At 30.2% G+C, this 13,052-nt stretch overlaps 1 protein-coding gene across 1 annotated transcript in view; it reads right to left on the reverse strand.

The window, feature by feature from the left end:
• DIP-beta (Dpr-interacting protein beta) overlaps positions 1-13,052 on the reverse strand; it is a 130,919-nt gene that overhangs the window by 9,399 nt on the left and 108,468 nt on the right. The gene's annotated exons all lie outside the window — the stretch shown is intronic.

Genomic DNA, 13,052 nt, shown 5'->3' on the forward strand with positions numbered 1-13,052 from the left:
GAAATAACATTTTGACACAATTTTCTATAGAAAAAACATTTTGATAAAATTCTCTATAGAAATAAAATTTTGACAAAATTTTCTATAGAAAAAAATTCTATAGAAATGATATTTTGACAAAATTTTCTGCAGAAATAAAATTATCTATAGACGTAAAATGTTGACAAAATTTTGAAAAAAATTTCTAACGAAATAAAATTTTGACAAAAATTTCTATCGAAATAAAATTTTGACAAAATTTTCTGTAGAAATAAAATTTTGATAACATTTTCTTTAGAAATGACATTTTGATAAAATTTTCTATAGAATAAAATTTTGATAAAATTTTCTATAGAAATGAAACGCTGACGACATTTTCTATGGAAATAAAGTTTTGACAAAACTTTCTATTGCAATAACATTTTGACAAAATTTTCTATAGAAATAAAATTCCCTATAGACGTAAAATTTTGACAACATTTTCTACAGGAATAAAATTATAAAATAAATTTTCAATAGAAATAAATGTTTGACAACATTTTCTATAGAAATAATATTATGACAAATTTTCTATAGAAATTAAATTTTGACAAAATTTTCTATAGAAATAAAATTTTGACAAAATATTCTGTAGAAATGACAAAATTTTCTATCGAAATAAAATTTTGACAAAATATTCTGTAGAAATGAAATTTTGACAAAATTTTCTATAGAAATAAAATTTTGACAAAATTTTATATAGAAATAAAATTTTGACAAAATTTTCTGTAGAAATAAAATTTTGACAAAATTTTCTATAGAAATACAATTTTGACAAAATTGAAATAAAATTTTGACAAAATTTTCTATAGAAATACAATGTCGACAAAATTTTCTATAGAAATAAAATTTTGACAAAATTTTCTATAGAAATAATATTATGACAAAATTTTCTATAGAAATAAAATTTTGACAAAATTTTCTATAGAAATAACATTTTGGCAAAATTTTCCATAGAAATAATATTCCCGTGTAAAAATCGGTGGATCTGATCATATCTAATAATATCAAAGTATATATAATTACATCTGTTCAGATATGGTTGTGGATATAAATAGATCTACGGAGATATGTTATATATAGTGTTCTATATGATTAGATCTGATTCAAGATCTCATTATATATATTGTTATATCTAATTGTATCAGTCATATCTGGTAAGATCTAATTGTATATCTTCATATATGACATCATACTATATATAGCTCCATATCTAATTATATGTATCGCATTAAGTCATGAACCAGTACTGCTATACGGATAAAAAAAATATGTGTATGTTTGGGTGTAAAATTAATATGTTTGTTACGAGAATGTTAACGTGATATATATTGTTACAATTAAATATGTTTGGTCACAAATCACAACTAGTGGTGAACATAATCAAACAATCTTTATATGTTGTGACAGTTCGAATAAACCTTTTTCAATATCATTTTAAAAATTCAAAATTTCTTACGTTCAGACACAACTGTCTGTTTGTTTTCAAAAATATCATCACATAACAATCACCATTAGCAACGGTTGTTGTTATTAAATTTAAAACAAAATGTTGGTATCAAATATTGGATGATGCGAGTTTGATATTTTTATGTTTTATTCATATAAAAATTTAATGTATTCTCATTTTTCGACGAAGATCAAGGAGTATGAGAAGTGATGAGGTAAGTTTATCGTTTGGGTCCTATTTTTATATATTTAATATTTTCCCTTTCTAGTTGGACGAAAAGATTAAGGAGACCGAGTAGCAACGTGATGATTTGTAGCCACGCCATTTTCGAATTTGCGATAGAATGTAGTATTATCCAAGTCAAAAAGATAAAATGATTTGGAGATGGTTTGCATCATGAAACGGATATATTATTCATGTATGGTATTAGGGACTTCGAACAAACGATTCCTTATAGCGTTGGTTTGAATTATTGGGCACGAGAAGCAATTATTGGTAAGTATATGTATTATTTGTATTTATTTCAGTCTTCTGTATTTTTATGTTATATTTTTCAGAGTTTCATTCCGAGTAGCCAAAGAGAGGAACTGGGAGACTAATGTAAAAAAATGTGTGAAGAGAGCAATGCCACAATGCCTTGGACAATTTAAACTCCAGAAACGCCGTAGAAACGTAGTGGCTATGTATATATATTTTTAATTGAATTCTTATACTTTTACTCCTAGGCGTAGATATAACGTAAATAGGTTTGAGCCAACTTGCTGTATTAAATACACTTTCATTATAAAACCTAAAATAAATCTTTTTATTAATTACTGTAATTTCAGTAATATTGGAAATTTATAGATAAAATTATATATAATTAGATATATTAACATCTAATTATATCAAATTAGATGTAATTAGATGTGGGCCAAATTTGAGATCTGGTCAGATCTAATTCCTTTAGAATTAGATCTGATCAGATATTACCATTTTTCGGATCTGACCAGATCTGCCTACATATACTATCATATCTAATCAGATATGGCAGGAGATCTAATAATATCTGGCCAGATCCACCAATTTTTACACGGGTTAGGACAAAATTTTCTATAAAAATAAAATTTTGACAACATTTTCTATAGAAATAAAATTTTGACAAAATTTTCTATAGAAAAAAAAAATTTGACAAAATATTCTGTAGAAATGAAATTTTGACAAAATTTTCTGTAGAAATAAAATTTTGATAAAATTTTCTATAGAACTAAAATTTTGACAAAATTTTCTATAGAAATAAAATTTTGACAAAATTTTCTGTAGAAATAATATTATGACAAAATTTTCTATAGAAATAAAATTTTGACAAAATTTTCTATAGAAATAACATTTTGGCAAAATTTTCAATAGAAATAATATTATGACAAAATTTTCTATAAAAATAAAATTATGACAAAATTTTCTATAGAAATAAAATTTTGACAAAATTTTCTATAGAAATAAAATTTTGACAAAATTTTCTATAGAAATAAAATTTTGACAAAATTTTATATAGAAATAAAATTTTGACAAAATATTCTGTAGAAATGAAATTTTGACAACATTTTCTGTAGAAATAAAATTTTGATAACATTTTCTATAGAATTAAAATTTTGACAAAATTTTCTATAGAAATAAAATTTTGACAAAATTTTCTGTAGAAATAAAATTTTGACAAAATTTTCTATAGAAATAACATTTTGGCAAAATTTTCAATAGAAATAATATTATGACAAAATTTTCTATAAAAATAAAATTATGACAAAATTTTCTATAGAAATAAAATTTTGAAAAAATTTTCTATAGAAATAAAATTTTGACAAAATTTTCTATAGAAATAAAATTTTGACAAAATTTTATATAGAAATAAAATTTTGACAAAATATTCTGTAGAAATGAAATTTTGACAACATTTTCTGTAGAAATAAAATTTTGATAACATTTTCTATAGAATTAAAATTTTGACAAAATTTTCTATAGAAATAAAATTTTGACAAAATTTTCTGTAGAAATAAAATTTTGACAAAATTTTCTATAGAAATAAAATTCTCTATAGACGTAAAATTTTGACAACTATTCTATAGAAATAAAATGTTGACAAAATTTTCTACAGGGATAAAATTTTGACAAAATTTTCAATAGAAATAAAATTTTGACAAACATTTTCTATAGAATTAAAATTTTGACAAAATTTTCTATAGAATTAAAATTTTGACAAAATTTTCTGTAGAAATAAAATTTTGACAACATTTTCTATAGAAATACAATTTTGACAAAATTTTCTATAGAAATACAATTTTGACAAAATTGAAATAAAATTTTGACAAAATTTTTATATAGAAATGCAATGTCGACAAAATTTTCTATAGAAATAAAATTTTGACAAAATTTTCTATAGAAATAATATTGTGACATAATTTTTTATAGAAATAAAATTTTGACAAAATTTTCTACAGAAGTAAAATTTTTACAAAATTTTCTATAGAAATAAAATTTTGATAAAATTTTATAGAAAAATAAAATATTGACAAAATTTTCTATAGAAATACAATTTTGATAAAATTCTCTACAGAATTAAATTTGGATAAAATTTTGTATGGAAATAATTTGTACGTTTTTGGTAAGATTTTCTTCAAATTTTGGTAGCTTATTTTTGGCTCGAGTGTCAACCGTGATTGGCATCCCTATTTTTCAAAGGCAGATTAAAAAAACTTTTTTGTCTTCAGTCTTAGTCGAAGAATTTAATGAATTTGTTTGTTTTCTACTTCCGAAATCTGTCTAGGAGTGTTGAAAAAGTTTCGTGACCTTTTTTAAATTATTTTAATCCAGCGTGCCAGCCAGTAAGCCAACCGAAATGATCCATGTCAAGGAGTTATCCTTTGGCTAATGTTTTTGTTGTCGTATGCTGGCAACTCCCAATATATTGATTTATTTTAGTTTTTTTGTTTTATTTTTCTTGGCTTTCTAGTCCTTCCTATTCCGTTTCCAGACCACAGCTGTTGGTTTTGGAATCCGACAAAAACATTGGAAACTCCAAAACCGCCGCCTGATGCATCATGTGGCCAATGAATGGATGGAGTTGTGTGGAAAAAACAGACAAAGCATGCGGAAAACAAACCATCGTAAAAAATCTCTTCTTTTGAGACTGATGTGATTTTAATTGAAATTGAATTAGTTTGTTACGGCTTGCAGCTACAAGAAGCGCAACAAAACAAAAAATGGTTTCGGGGTGCCAAAACCTTTGGAGGTCTCTTGCATCGTGGAATGTTTTTTTTTTTGTTTTTTTTTTTTTTTTTGAATGGTCTGGTTAAAATTTAATTTGCCACCAATTGAAAGCAAATACTGGGGTCAAGGACGTTCTTTGAAAAATGTTTTAGTAAAGCGATCAAATAACCGCAGAATTTAGGCGATTAAAAACCCAAAAACTTCATTCTTCGTATGCTATGTGATATTATGGAGATGTGACAACTGTCGGCTCAATGGGTGACACGTTTTCTCTATACGGCAAAAAATTAAATATATGTATTACATCGGCTCGGACGAAAGGCTGTTTACAATTGTTTTGGTGTAAAAATTATATGTTTGGAAATTAAATTTTTAGCACACTATTTTTAAGTGCAAACTTATAATGTTCATAGACTAATATAATATATTTGCGACACATATGAGCTAATATGTTAGAACATATTATGTTTGGTAGATTACATTCTCCTAAATATCTCTGGATGTAAACATACACATAAAACCATTTCACGGAAATTGTTCCAATTAAAGTCTTAATTGAGCTTTAACCAAGTAAGAAAAGTCTAAAGTCGGGCGGGGCCGACTATATTATACCCTGCACCACATTGTAGATATAAATTTTCGATACCATATCACATCCGTCAAATGTGTTGGGTGCTATATACAGAGGTTTGTCCCAAATACATACATTAAAAAAATATCACACGATCTGGACAGAATTTGATAGACTTCTACAAAATCTATAGACTCAAAATTTAAGTCGGCTAATGCACTAGGGTGGAACACAATGTTATTAAACAATATGGGAAATATTTAAATCTGAAGCAATTTTAAGGAAACTTCGCAAAAGTTTATTTATGATTTATCGCTCGATATATATGTATTATAAGGTTAGGAAAATTAGAGTCATTTCTACAACTTTTCGACTAAGCAGTGGCGATTTTACAAGGAAAATGATGGTATTTTGACCATTTTTGTCGATATTATAAAAACGTATATATGGGAGCTATATCTAAATCTGAAGCGATTTCAACCAAATTTGGCACGCACAGCTACAATGCTAATTCTACTCCCTGAGCAAAATTTCAACTAAATCGGAATTAAAAATTGGCCTCTGTGGTGATAAGAGTGTAAATCGGGCGAAAGCTATATATGGAGATATATCTAAATCTGAACCGATTTCAACCAAATTAGGCACGCATAGCTACAATGCTAATTCTACTCCCTGTGCAAAATTTCAACTAAATCGGAGTAAAAAATTGGCCTCTATGGTCATATGAGTGTAAATCGGGCGAACGATATATATGGGAGCTATATTTAAATCTGAACCGATTTCAATAAAATTTGGCACACTTGACTATAGTACTAATTGTTCTTCTTGTGCATAATTTTAAGCAAATTAGGGTAAAACTCTGGCTTCTGGGGCCATATAAGTCCATATCGGGCGAAAGATATATATGGGAGATATATCTAAATCTGAACCGATTTCTTCCAAAATCAATAGGTTTCTATTCTGAGGTAAACAACATACTTGTGCCAAATTTGAAGTCGATTGTACTAAAACTGCGACCTAGACTTTGATTACAAAAATGTGTTCACAGACAGACAGACATGGCTATATCGATTCAGGAGTCCATCCTGAGCATTTTTGCCAAAGACACCATGTGTCCATCTCGTCTCCTTCTGGGTGTTGCAAACATATGCACTAACTTATAATACCCTGTTCCACAATGTGGCGCAGGGTATAAAAAATTAAATTAAAACTTTTTGTGATGCAACAAATTTTTAATTTAATTTTTAATCACAAAAATTAATAGCATCAATTAATTTTTTGATTGGAAATAATATTTGTCAACGTATAAGAAGAAATACTAGAAGGATCTGAAATAATAACGGTAGTCGAAATTGATAAAAAGTTGTCATGTAAAATTCATTCTAGAAAGTTCAAATTTGCACTATTTTTAATGGGCTCTAAAGGTGGGTATTAAGTTCGAATTTAGCCGCTAAAATCGTCATTTTTTCACTCAAGTGAAAACTAAATCAGTAAAAAAGTCATAAAATTATATTATGTTGCAGATTTCATTATAACTTGATGGGGAATATCCTAAAGCAAATTTTCACAAAATTTGTATTCCTTAAAATGGATTATTAAAGATAAGTAATCGTGAAAAAATTACGATTTTAGCGGCTAAACTCGAACTTAATACCCACCTTAACTGATAATGTTACCGATTATGAATAAATTGATTCGATTAAATTGTTAAGTTAATAATAATAGACATGTTACCAATTCGATATTTTAATTGCGTAATGGTTCAAGTAATTTTGCAATTGAATTAATAGAAATATTAATTTAAAATTGAACTGATGTTTAATTACGTACTTGATTAGGATTATTTCCGACCAAAAAATGAATTAATTTCTTAATCAAGACTATTTTTATAGCCTCCACCATAGGATGGGGGTATATTAACTTTGTCATTCCGTTTGTAACACATCGAAATATTGCTCTCAGACCCCATAAAGTATATATATTGTGGGTCATGGTGAAATTCTGAGTCGATCTAAGCATGTCCGTCTGTTGAAAGCACACTATGTTAACTTCCGAACGAAACAAGCTATCGACTTGAAACTTGGCACAAGTAGTTGTTATTTATGTCGGTCGGATGGTATTGCAAATGGACCATATCGGATCACTTTTACGTATAGCCCTCATATTAACGGACCCCCAGATTTGCCTTGCGGAGCCTCAAAGAGAAGCAGATTTCATCCGATCCGGCTGAAATTTGGTACATGATGTTGGTATATGGTCTCTAACAACCATGCAAATATTGGTCCACATCGGTCCAAAATTATATATTGCCCCCATATAAACCGATGCTCAGATTTGGCATGCGGAGTCTCAAAGAGAAGCAAATTTCATCGGATTCGGTTGAAAATTGGTACATAGTGTTGATATATGATCTCTAACAACCATGCAAAAATTGGTCCATAATTATATACAGCCCCCATAAAAACCGATGCCCAGATTTGGCTTGCGGAGCTTCAAAGAGAAGCAAATTTCATCCGATCCGGCTGAAATTTGGTACATGGGGTTTGTATACAGTCTCTAACAACGATGCAAAAATTGATCCACATCGGTCCATAATTATATATAGCCTCCTTATAAACAGATACCCAGATTTGGCTTGCGGAACCTTTTGGAGGAGTAAAATTCATCCGAATCGTTTGACATTTGGAACGTGGTGTTAGTATATGACGGCTAACAACCATGCCAAAATTGGTCCATAGCGGTCTATAGTTATATATAACTGATCCCCAATCACACAAAAATTGGTCCATATCTGTTCATATTCATGGTTGCCACTCGAGCCCAAAATAAAATACCAAAATGTTATTTCTATAGAAAATTTTGTCAATATTTTATTTCTATAGAAAATTTTGTCAAAATTTTAATTCTGTAGAACATTTTGTCAAGATTTTATTTCTGTAGAACATTTTGTCAAAATTTTATTTCTATAGAACACTAGCGTAACCCGGCCCGCTTCGCTACGCCTTCCGAAGCGTATTATTAGGAACATTTTGCATTAACTTAGTCAACCATATCCTTCGTGCTGAAAACAAATTCGAAAAGATTTGAAATCTTTCAAACAAATCGGACTACTTGCTTTTTCGTTTATAGGTACAAATGCGGCGGATATGCATACAGTTCGCTTTAAAAAATGTCGGGGATAGGGTGTACCCTTTCCTCCAAATTTTTTAAATAATGTTCTGTATTCAAGTAGTTGGACAATCTTCTATTTTTCTTGTGAATTTTAAGTGTGGCTTGTCAAGGAAAGGTATCCTTCTCCTCAAAATATCTGAAAATTAAGCACTATATTATAATAACATACCAAGAATTACTGTTTCCCATCCAATAAATCGGAAAAAGCAAAAGTAGTAAAAAATTTTACCAAATTAACATTTGCTAAAATGTTGGAAAATGATGCACCCTCTACGTTGGCTGCCAATTTTATGTAAATTTAAGTTCTTTACTAAAAAGAAGTCCGGCAGAAGCCTGTCATGAAATTATATACCGAGTTCCCATTTGCGGACAACCCTCTATTTTCAATTTAAGAAAACAAAAGGGAACCCTCTCCCCACCTTCGCTCCACTCCGACCTTATTTCGAACTATCACGTACCCTATATTAATTTCACAACTACTCAATGGTCCCTATAAATTCTATCGAAGTAAATCGACAAAGTTTATTTCAATTTTCCCCTTCCCCAACCAGATATCGAAAAATCATATACTAATTTAAAAATCATGTATAAATTTAATCACCTCCTCCCACGTTCCCTGTAAATTTCAAGTATATCGGAGATGTTTAAATTTTGCTCTATTTTTAAAGGGACGTCACTTTCCCCGATACAATATCGACAAACACCGTAGTGAATAGCACCCCTAACTTTCCCTGAAAATTCTTGAAACTTTCCTTCAAGGGTGGGGCAAGGAAGGTTGCCTCTTCGTTCATAACCTTCCCCCACTGCCTTTGTAAATTTCAAGAAAACTTAAGATTTTTTTGCAGTTTTAGAGGAGGACCTCCTCCCCGACCAAATAGCGAAAAGTGATGCAACGTATCTTTTGTAAACTCCCCAGAAAATGTTAAGTAAATTATAATCCTAAAGGGGCGGCCTCTCTTCCGTCCAAATATCACAAAATCAGGTATCAACTATTAATATGGTAACCTCCCCCCAGTCCTCTGTAAATTTCAAGTAACTCGGTAAAGTTTAATTGTTTCTGTGTATGTACTTAAGAGAAGCGGATGTCTTCCTATGCCCTTTTATTTTTATTAAAAAATCAGGAACCTGATTTTTATTCATCCTGATTCATAACATCACCCATTTTTTCCGTAAAATTTCAGTCGGGGGAGTTTAATTTTGTTTTCACTGTACTTTAAAAAATATAAATATACCGATCAAATATCGAAAAATAATGTAGCGGGTTTTTGTCTAGATACCAACCCCAATATTCAATGAACATTTCAAGCAAATCGCATAATTTTGTTCCAAGTTTCAAAAATTAGGGTAAGGGGGAGGTCCCCCTCCCCCTCCACATATGAAATCATAAGGTACCCCATATTAATTTCATAACCTCACCGCATGTTCTCTGTAAATCTCAGATAATTTTAGTTTTTTCACTGTACTTTAAAAACAGTCGAACAAAGAGGAGGACCCCCTCCACCACCAAATATCGAAATATAAAGTAGCGGATCTTTATCTAGATGCCAACCCCAACCTTCAATGAACATTTCAAGCAAATCGGTCAACTTTGGTCCAATTTTCAAAAAGTCCGACAAAGGGGAGGTCCCCCTCCGCGACCAGGTGTCAAAAAATGAGGTACCCTATTTTCACCACATGAACGCCACCTACCATCTCTGAAACTTTCAAGTAAATTGGTTCAGCCGTTTCGGAGCCAACTCGGAACATACAAACAAACAAACAAACAAACAAATAAACAAACATAGATTGAATTTTATATATATAGATTTTGTTAAAATTTTATTTCTATAGAAAATTGTGTATAAATTTTATTTCAATAGAAAATTTTGTCAAAATTTTATTTCAATAGAAAATTTTGTCAAAATTTTATTTCTACAGAAAATTTTGTCAAAATTTTATTTCTATAGAAAATTTTGTCAAATTGTTATTTCTATAAAAACGTTTGTCAAACGGAATTACATACGTATTTAATCGGCCATTTTTTTAGTTTAATATATACCACGTATGGACTAACTTACAATTTAGAAGACGGTGTTAGAAAGTTTTAAGATACCTTGCCATCGGCTAGTGTTACCGCAACCCAAGTAATTCGATTGTGGATGACAGTATTCAATTAATATATCAATTAATTTCGTAAAAACACAAACAAAACACAAATTTTTTCTGTGTAATATTATCTAATCTGTACATAAATATAAATCCCAAAATGTGAATTTTTTTATATAGAGCATTTTGATAATCTGCTAAAGATTTTATTCTAATCTAATTTTTTCAACGTATACAATTTTATGGTTATTTTTACTTATAGGCTATAAGAATTAATTAATTTCCAATCTGCCTTCACAAAAAAAAAATATTTTATACACAATCTTATGAAATATTTATTTTTGTCTCAATTTTATAATCCATGTTAGATTTATAGACACATAACACAAATACCACAAAGCCCACAAGATGATATCATACAAACACGTACACACACTTGAACATGGGAATATTCTATCACACACACACACACACACCCACAAATCCCATAGATAATCACACTGATATAAAGCTCAAAGACTTTTAAAACTAATTTGCTTCACAGGCCACAAAGTAACCAAATATTATGAGATTGTTTTTATGATTATCGGTTGGCAAAAGATGCTCATCCTGTCGAAGACAAATAATCTCATACATTTAAGGTCTTTACACATACAACAAAACACACACACATGAAATGAAACTTCCTAAGAGCCTGTAAGATGTTGGTTGCATCAAAAAACGAAAAAATCAACAACAATAACATATTACAAGATATAAACAATATTATAGGACAATATGTTACACCAGACTAAACCAGAAGAAGACCGGAAACACCAACTCATACATACACACGCCTACCCATAAACATAACAACAAGTTAAAAAGAAGAGGAAGTGAAACATTCTAACTCACAAACAAGTAAACACACTGACACTAACCCATAACAACATCATACATAAAGAAGCTAAAGCAATGATATGTTATATCCGTTTGCCTGTTCCATCAGTCAAACACACACACATGTATAGATACACTAGAAACTCAAACAACGCTACTATGTATGAGTATACCCTTATTCTCCCATCATACTCAAACAGATGTCGTAAGTCAAGCAAAAGTCATATGGAGCCATGAGTGGATGATCAGATTCAGAAAAAAAGAAAACATAACTAAATACTTTATTTGTTAGAACAAATTCAATAAATTGACCAACATTTGAACTATCAGGCTACAGGAGCCTGAGTAGCAGCATCCTTATCAAAAATCATTGTTGTCTTGCTAGCTACCATCAATGTTTGTATCATAGATGAACAAGAGCTAATAGAAGACTAAAGAAGGACGAAAGAATAGTTTTTGCCAGATTGTATAAGAGGTTATGAGATGAGGATCACATATTATGAAATGGGGGTTTTTGAAGGCTAAATGAAGATGTGAGAGGAAGACAGAAAAAGAAAGGGATGAGTTAGTGAAGAAAAGACTTTTTAGCAGGTCAGTTAAATTAAAAACGTCCTTCGTGTACCACAGTAAAAGATTTTTTTAGAAAAAATATAAGGGGCCTGTTTGACACATACAAAATGGCACATTGACCCCATGAAAATTAGCTCCAAAAGCGAAAAGTGGGGCCCCAAAAATTATATGAAAAACAACAACACCACATTTTAATGTTTTTTGGGAAGAAACTTCATTTTATTTTGGGGCCTGATTGCATTACGAAAATAAACCCCAATTTTCTTTCGTTTTCAAGTGGGCCTATTTTGGCATTGGATTTGCCAATGGTGGCACCTATAGACTCTTTCGTCTTTCTGAATAGCCTTTTTGGCATCTGATTTGGTTTTTGCGTGGTCGACCTTCGGCCGGAATATAAGATATTCTCCTATGCACAGAGTCTATATTGGGATAACGCAATTTCCAAAAGATTCTTATTTAGTAACACATATTTAATTGTTTGTTCATATATTTTCCATCCGTTAGCGTTCTTCATGGTATTTTAAATCAAATGAGGAGATGAGTTCAAATTTTATTTTGGAATCGACTTTCATGCTTCAGTTACCGGACCTCATTTTGAAGTTTGTCTCCACATTTGAGGCCCCGTTTAATTTGAGTTTTGGTGCTAATTTTCATACCGCTATAAAAATATATATGAAGTACATAGTAGCTGATACTGTCGGAGTTTATATTTGTTCATATTGGCTGCGTTTGGCACGATTTATGGTCTTCAAACGGTCGAAAATTCCGCATAATATACACGGAAGTGGCTCTGCGGTATTTTTGCCTATTCACGGCGAAGGTTTATGCCCACATTGATTTTTTAGTGCTACCCTTACTCTGCAAAATGCCCAGACGCAAAAGTCCAATGGATTGAGATCCGGAGTTTATGCCCATTGAGGCATATTTGTGCCCATTCCCGGCGAAGCGCTGTCTTGATGTCATCGACACTTTGACATTTTATACCCATCACCATAGAATGGTGTAATAACCCAGCAAAAAAAGCGTCGCCAAAAACTAATGAAAATGTTCTTTTTGGATCCGGAA

Source organism: Haematobia irritans, chromosome 3 (genome assembly GCF_050003625.1).
Source record: "Haematobia irritans isolate KBUSLIRL chromosome 3, ASM5000362v1, whole genome shotgun sequence".
NCBI lineage: Eukaryota > Metazoa > Arthropoda > Insecta > Diptera > Muscidae > Haematobia > Haematobia irritans.